Genomic DNA, 8476 nt, shown 5'->3' with positions numbered 1-8476 from the left:
TTCCGTACAGCACGGGGGCACAGGGCAGAACCGATCACTGTTCAGCTGTCTTTTGTTAAAGGCATTCACTATGGAGCGGAGTGTGTCAGGGCAGAACCCTATCAGTTCCCACTGATTTCTGCACCATTCTCTTTTTTTTTAATCTGTGGCAGGATTTTGGTTTTTTTCCAATCAGTTTTCATTAAATAATTTATTTCAGCAGAGTGGGCAAGGGTTTTTATTAATTCATTATTATTATTTCATTTGTGTGGGACTCAGGAACAACAAGGATTTCCGAGAGGGATCATTCTCCATTGATTGCACTAAGTGCTAGTGAGGAAGGGAAAATGACTGCAGCAAATAATAGAGCATGATCTTTTTTCCCCCAGGGCCATAGCCCAGCTGTGTTTGTACATGGTACTAATAGGCAATTGGATGCAACATTGTTGCTTTAAGATTTGAAGGGTGTAGGGAAGAATTATTCATCCTGACCCGCTTGTTGTCATGGCTACAAGAGATACTTCTATTATGATGGTGCTGTGTGCATTGCTTGTCCGGGAGTGGATGCTAGGCTTGTCTGGGGGGAATTTAATATGGATCCTGGGTATCGCAATCCAGTGGGGTGGAGGCTTTGTCTGCAGGAGGGGAAAGGATTTGCTTGATTCATTCAGAAACTTTAATTAGGGAGGGAACGACTCACAAGGCAACGACGCTGCTGAGCAGAGGGACTGTGCTGAATGGGGAAGAAAACCCCCTCGCTGGGCCGGCACCGTGGGAGAGTGAACCTCTGTGAGGCTACCTTTATGGAGTTTTCTCCACATCTTTCTCAGAGGCCACTGGAGAATCGGAGCCAACAAGGAGTTCAAGGCCCTGGAAGTAGCGGATCTTGGATGATTGACTGGAGGTACAGGCCCAGCTAGCCAGTGACGCAGAGATCCTGTGCTGCTGCTCACTGGCTCCGAGACCCCCTTCTCTGTCTTCTTGATAAAGCAGCTCCATTGCAGACTCTCTAGCTAAGGACTCTCCCACGCTAAGCTGCCTTGTAACCCCACCCTAAAGTGAAAATTCATAACACGGAGTGGGAACAGCACAGAAATTCATGTAACTTAGGCTGAATGATTATTTGGGAGGCTTTAGTGCTCATTGCCAGAGGGACAGTGTGCATCCTCGTCCACCTCCCAACCCCATTCGCCATACAAAAGGCATAACAGATTCACAGCGCCATACACCATTGCCTGATTTGATTAGGATGCTGTAACATGCTTTGTGGAGGCCAGGCCTATTGCCTGATTTGATTAGGATGCTGTAACATGCTTTGTGGAGGCCAGGCCTCTCTCCCCAAAGGACCCTTATGTTTTAAGCTGGTGAAAAACTGGGGACAATTTCCCAGGAGCAGTTTTTAAAATATTTTTGTGCAATTCTTTTGTTTTTTCAATCTCAAATTTTTGGAAATTGTAAAGCAGCTGTAAAGAGAGGAGTGCTGGTTTTGGTTACCTGCAGGGGTCAGGAAGGGATTACAATGTGTTCTGGGAGTTTGTTGCATATCCTTCCTCTGAAGCATCAGAGACGGCCACGGCTGGAGATGGGACACTGGAGTGGGGATCATCGGCCAGTGCTCTGAAGTAACACCGAGTATTCTTGCTCTCTGGTGCTTGGCTGGCGGGTTCGTTCTCATATGCACAAGGTCTAACTGATCACCGTATGTGGAGTCGGGAAGGAATTTTCCCCCAGGTCAGATTGGCAGTGACCTAGGGTTTTTTTCCACCTTCCTCGGCAGCATGGTGTGCAAGTCACCTGCTGGGATTATCTGGGTATATCTCACTTAATTAATCCCCTCCCATTCCAGGGGCCTGAGTCATCAGTGTACTTCAGTCCCTCCTCTTCTCTGCTTGTGGCACATAATAGTTTAGTCTCCTGGGGGCTTAATATTTTGATCTAATTTTGGTTGTTGGGTTTAGTGGGTAGATGCTGAGTGCTGCTGATGGCCTGTGATATACAGGAGGTCAGACTGCATGATCTGGTGGTCCCTTCTGTCCTTAAACTCTATGAGACACAAGCTAGTATTAATCTTAACCAAAACCCCTCAGATTTGCCAACATTTTAGTAAATCTTGGTTGAACTATTTTTCAATAATGGGTTTAATGCCTGATGGGGCCAGATCTTCACCTAGTGTAAATCAATGTAACTTCATTCACTCCAGTAGAACTAACCCAATTTATATCCACTAAGGATCTGGCTGGTGATTAAAACAAAACATGTTTCCCTGCAGCTATAGATATTCATTTGTACATTAATCTTGCAGCCTCATAGCTGCATATAAAGAATGGGTCATGTATTTTCTTTAATAATTCTGCATTTTTTTTGTTGATATTGACCATAGGTGAATGGCTACATAATCTGTAGCTGTATTTTCTTAATGCCAGATTTAAACCTTTACACCCAACATCATGTGTCCTATATAAAAGTCATGGCGGAAGAACAGTGTTTTAAATTAAGATATAAATAAGCAAAGAGATTCGCCATGGGAAGGGATGTGCAGCAGTTTCATGCCACATGTGCAAAGGCCAATATATTAATGTAGAAAAGAAGAGGGTTTTGGTAGAGGGCCCTACATAGAAAGTACTGAGCCCCCATGAGAAGAATGCCATCCTTTTTTTGCCACCAAACCAGACAATCACTGTAAAATTTTGTTTGCTCTTGCAACAGGATATACCCAGCCGAAGAATGAGAGAGATTCTCCCTTCAGTTACACTAATATAAACTCCATTGACTTGGGGAGGTCCTTCAGATTGATATGGTTTTAACTTGGAGCAGAATGTGATCTAGGGTTCATGGTTTAGCAACATTCTTTCCCCACTCTATGTAGGTACTTGCCTGGCCTTTATCTCCATATTATCTGAGCATCTCACAATAATTAATAGACTTTACCCAAACTCCTGCAATGCAGGGAAGGATTATCCTCATTTTACAAATGGGCAATTGAGGCACCGACTCAATTAGTCAATTTGCCCATGGTTACACAGGAACACCATGGCTTAGCATAGAACTGAATCAAGTTCCAGCCCAGTGTCCTTGCCCTTAGACCACCCTGTTTACCGCCAGTTACGATACCTGTTAGAATATTTAGGTAGAAACAATACATTAAACACAATTGTACACTATGGTAATCTTAATATTGACTCCACATGATTCATCTTGGGCAAATATTGGCAATTATTCCTGAAGTACTCTGGCTGTGTTCCACCTGAACTTAACATGTTCTGTGTCTATCAGTCACATGTGATTGTAACAGTACTCTAACTTTTCTTCTGCAAATGAAGGTTTGGCAAGACAGCTGACTCTTCCTAAGGTTGTGTTTTGAATGTAATATTGAGGAACTGGCCAGAAGGATTTTTGGTGGGTGTAACTGAATGGGAGTTTGTCGGGGCACTGAAGAGTACAAGGGTTATGATTTACAGGTGGGGAGGCACGCAAATTTAGGTCAGGAGAGAGGTGACTGTTACCTGAAGTGGTTATTTCCTTATTTTTTATTACCTGTGTTGATAAGAAGTCCCCTCCAGCAACCTTTGAACCTCATAGTTGAGGACTCTTTTGGGGGCGATAAATATAGTGGAAGTATGTACTTGCCATTATCACCATTGTTAATAAGGCCACCAGACAGCATTCTCTGTGTGCATTGCAGAATACTGGGATAAATCATAAGAGGCCCTTTGGCTAGCTCGTGGAGCACTGTAAAAGATTCCCCCCAGGTTTTCCTCCCAGCTGGTGGGAGAACCTGACCACACCCACTGGGTAGTTCCAGCACAGGCCCCACTTCCTTTCTAGTTGCAAGGGGGCCCTGCCCTTTGCAGGCCTTCTTAAGTCTCTGCAAATGGGAGTTTGAAAGGCAAGTCAAATGCCCTTGCACATTTGAGGGTCCCCCCCTTCCTGAGGCCTCTCCAAGGCAGCGGAGGGGGAGGGATTGTTGCCAATGATACAGTGTCCATGCAGTGGCTTTTGAGAAATCTCTCTGACTGGGCTGTTGAGTGGGGCTTAGTTTGTCCTGGCTAGGAGCTCCCTTTGTGGCTTCAGGAGTCACTCCAGCCGTCTCCTGCTTAGAGTAATCCTGCTCCTCCCCCACTGACTGCAGTTTCCTTCCTTTTACAGGCCTCCTCCCTACCAAACATGATTGACAGGGCCAGAGAGGTGAGAGAGGCCCTGGCAGCAGGGCTAGTCTGGCACCTTCCTCGTCAGTTTGGGGTCTACACCCCCACCCTATCACGAGCACTCTATATGCCAGTATAGCACATCCTCAGGAAGCTAAAATACATGGCTGCTGCCTGACGTGGGGAACAGGATACAAATAAGAACCAGGATTTAAGAGAGGATGTGGAAGCTCTCCTTTTCAAAGGGCTAGTACACTGTTTGTTAGTGCTGTCGCATCTAGAGGCACTTAAGTGACCTAAGAGCACAATTTCCATTGACTTGTAACGTCACTTAAGTGCTTTTAAAAATCCCACCCCTAGGGACGTCAGTGAAGGAGCTCACCACCGTACAAGCAGTAACAGAGAAAATAGTGCCTAATCCACAGAGTTTACAGTCTCGTATAGGATTGCCTTTTGTTATGATGAGGCCAGACAAGCGCCTAGGAGAAGCACATGAAAGATGCTAGGATTTGTTTACAAGTGATGTTGGGAGCATCAGTAAGATGTAGCATAAAACAGGGTCACCTGCACCGATTCCCTGAATGAACAAAAGTCAAGAGGTGTTTGGTTTGCCCCATCCAACCCTCTTGGTTGTGATCTTCATCTTTCCTCTTGGCATACAACACTCATGGATAGAGAGAAGCAGGGGCCCATCTATGCCATCTCCCTATTCTGCACACATATGTGATTGAGAGTCCAATTTGGCAACCCTTGGTCCTCACGAGTAGCACTTATGCTTGTAGTTGCATTGGCAGCTACACCCAGGAGCAATTTTTACTCAGCATAAAGGCTACAGTATTGGCTACTATAACACACACACACACACACACACACACACACACACACACAATTACAAATCTACATCCACTTTTACCTTAAATTCATTTATGCTATTTGTTCCTACAGCATCATAGAACTGGAGGGGACCTTGATAGGTCATCTAGTCCAATCCCCTGCACTCATGGCAGGACTAAGTATTATCTAGACCATTCTTGACAGGTGTTTGTGGAAACATCACTGGATAATTTTAAGAGCAGGTTAGACAATCTCCTTAGGCAATTTATTCCACTGCTTAATAATAATAATGCAGCAGATTATTCCCCAGTAGAGTAACTCTTTATGAAAGAAACTTCCCCCAAATCTAGTCTATGCCTTCCATTCAATGTGTTCAAATCATGGCCAAGCAATATATATCTCCCTTATTGGGAAAACGGGTGATTTTGTCTTAGACCCTTTTGTGATCCAGCTCCAACTCCTCCTTTCTATACCTGCAGGTCTCTGGGGATGTTTCAAGGGTTCAGCTCTTATTGCATCCTTTGTTGTGTCTCGTGACCTAGATGGCACATGGCAGGAGCTATAATGAGTAATTCATCAAAATAATTTATACCAAGCCAAATGTAAGTGGAAAGACTCCCATTGATTTAAGGAATTTGACTTAAACCCTATATGAAAACAAAATCCAGGTATCTGGCTATGTCCATCTTGGCTGACTAGCTCCAGAAGGTCAGGTTCTGCCTCTCCAGAGAGATGCTGGATGTTATAAACGTACAAGCTAAAGTCACAACAATGAGAACATTGACTGCAAGAAGTGGATTGTAGCATACAAGTGATAAGGGAGATACAATGCTGATGGTGACTATCTCCTTTTATTCATAAAGAACAGTACTGTTTCTACAGGTAGGCTTTGGGCAGAGTGGATTTTAACAGCAAAAGCAGCATAATCCAACATGAAGATTAAAAGGTTTAAAAGTCACATGGCACAGAGGAAGAGGATTTATTGAAAGGATTTCTTTAATAAAGAATGATGAGAAAATACAAATACACAAGAACCACTGAAAATCATGTAATCATAAAAGTAGTTCAGAGGCCATCTAAATAGTTTTAAAATTAAAAACCTCTCAGGATTTCCAAAGTTGTAAGTATAGTTCCAGGCTGGGAAGTAGGTGTCTGTTTAATCATTCTCAAATTATAGAGACCAGTTTCTTTACCTATCACAGTTTTATACTTGTATGACTCCATCGACTTCAGTGGAAGCACTATTGATTTACCCCACTGCAGAGAATCAAGCCCCAAGTATTTCTACAGGTGTGCAATCTGGACTAGTCTGAGCAGGGAATAAGCATCATTTTGCTTTACTGCAGGGTTAACTTCCAGTAGCAGAGGTTTGCCTCCTTAAACAGATTGATGAGGCTTTCCTTGGGGTGCAATATTTCCGTTCTAAAAAACGGAAAGTAAAGGAGACCATTCACAGGGTAGACAGGCTGCCATTATCCACTCATATCTCTCATTAATCAGCTTCTTGCAACTCTGGCAATAATCAAACAGGAGTACTTCAAAGAAAGGCTTGCTTTAATTCACTCAGTCTTTGAGTTATATTCAGGAACATGGAAAGTGCCCTCATCTTCCTCGGCACTGCACACTAGATAGGTCCAAATATCTAGGGCTGTGTCTGCACCGTTGCAGATGCAAAACAGAATGTGCATGCAGAGATTAATTTATTGTTGCATGTGCAATAGCTAACAGGCCATTTAACCACAAAATGTCCTTGACTATATGCACAATCATGGCAAATGTGCACACAACATGGATGTACATTGTTGCACACATGTACATGCAGTTTTGAAAGTGAGGACCGTGGGTTTTACCTCCGACTATATTTGGTGTCTAATAACAGTTACCATATGTTGTCTGGAACTGCACAAGCGTTAGGTGATAAGGGCAGAATTTTGTCCTTATTTATATCCCATGCAGTCCCTCCGTCTTTGACTGGCTTCCTAGGAGTGTTAATGAGAGTAGAGTATGGCCTACAGACTGTAATGTAATACTGATATTAACTAAGATTTTAGAAGTATAAACTCATTAAGTTATCCACCATATTACAAAATGATTAGTTACGCTGGCATTAAATGCTTAGAGACTAGAGCATATCATCATCTAGAAATCTTGTCCAGTCGTTCTATGGATCTGCTTTGTGAAGTGCACTGTCTTTTCCTGAGACTCAGTGCTAACATGATGTTGACTTAGTGAAATGTAGTGAGGCGCACGTTGCATATTAATATATGGATGTTCTTTTGTTTCCCAGCTGAACACATTTCACAGACAGGCTTGTGTCTTATGGTTGCTTAACAGACTGACTTCCTCACAGAAGTCTCTTTTTAAGAGCTATTAAGATGCTATAATTACAACGTTTTCTTTGGCAAAGCAAATATTTAAGGTTCTATAAAAATTAAGGGTAATATTTTCAAGATCACCTAAGAATCTAAGTCACTTATTTGCAATGACGCTTAGGCTCTTTTGAAAATTTTACCTGGAGGGAATGAAGTACGAATTTCAGTGAGGCCAATGGTTACCCTTAGTGGAGGCATCCAATATCCGCTTTTTTTCCCCAGAAGGCAGCATTGGTCCATAATCTTTATTAGGCTACCATCAGCCTAGAGATGGCCAAAGGATTAGTCTGATGTAACCCCTACTAGGACAAAAAACCATCATGTAACTGTGAGACTTCTACCATCTGGAGGAATGGGGTATAGTGTAGACAGATCTTTAGATATTATATTGACTGATGGAAAGTGTGGGTACTGTATTATAATCAGCTGGCTAGCGTGCATGTGCACAATTGCCCTACACTGGCCGGAGTAAAAATTGTACTTGTGATAGGACTTATACTGCTACCAACTAAAGGAAGAGTCCTATAGCTGAAATGGTAGAGGCCTGTGTTTTTGGAGCAGGGGTTTGATTTCAAGCCCCGGTGTCCTTGCAAGCAGCCAAGACATGCAGCATAGTGACAACTGAAAGCCCTAGCTGGTCACAGTATCAATGGCTAGGAGGAATTACTATTAACTTTACTGAATTGATCCTAAGCCTTTCATTAGGTCTTTATTGACTGATGCATATTATGTAGTTTTGTTTAACTGTTAATAGTATGCTGGGACTGTCGTTCTTACTGGTGTAAGCCCAGCACAATTCCATCGACTCTAAACTCACAGTAATTTCATTGAACCGGTACAAAGAACAGAACTTGGCACATACTATACTTATGTGGGGCCAATCCTACTGCCATTCAAGTCAATGGCAAAACTCTCATTGACTTGTTTGGTCCAAGATGAATCGACTCAGCTATTACTGTGCTAGGTAAAGATAAGTTGCCTTACTGTACTGAGGAAGATACCACCTTTGTTATTCTATGTCAAGCTTATGCCTAATCATAACCACACCAGTGAAAACAGAACTACGTGCTGTGATTACACCTTCGAAGGAGTTGGCCCTCACAGTAGGTCAGTTGTTTAAACAGCTGATTCTCTCCAGGAAGTGTC

At 42.9% G+C, this 8476-nt stretch overlaps 1 protein-coding gene across 1 annotated transcript in view; it reads left to right on the top strand.

Moving 5' to 3' along the window:
• The first annotated feature begins 508 nt into the window (after nucleotides 1–508).
• The window catches only part of LOC141984245 (uncharacterized), a 48262-nt gene continuing 40294 nt past the window's right edge, over nucleotides 509–8476 (top strand). Inside the window, exon 1 of the mRNA XM_074947181.1 lies at nucleotides 509–883. The gene's annotated coding sequence lies outside the window, so the exon portion shown is untranslated. The remainder of the gene's footprint in view (nucleotides 884–8476) is intronic.

This window comes from Natator depressus, chromosome 3 (assembly GCF_965152275.1).
Source record: "Natator depressus isolate rNatDep1 chromosome 3, rNatDep2.hap1, whole genome shotgun sequence".
Lineage (NCBI taxonomy): Eukaryota > Metazoa > Chordata > Testudines > Cheloniidae > Natator > Natator depressus.
Note: the sequence above shows the minus strand (reverse complement) of the source record. Positions and strands in the feature narration are given on the sequence as shown.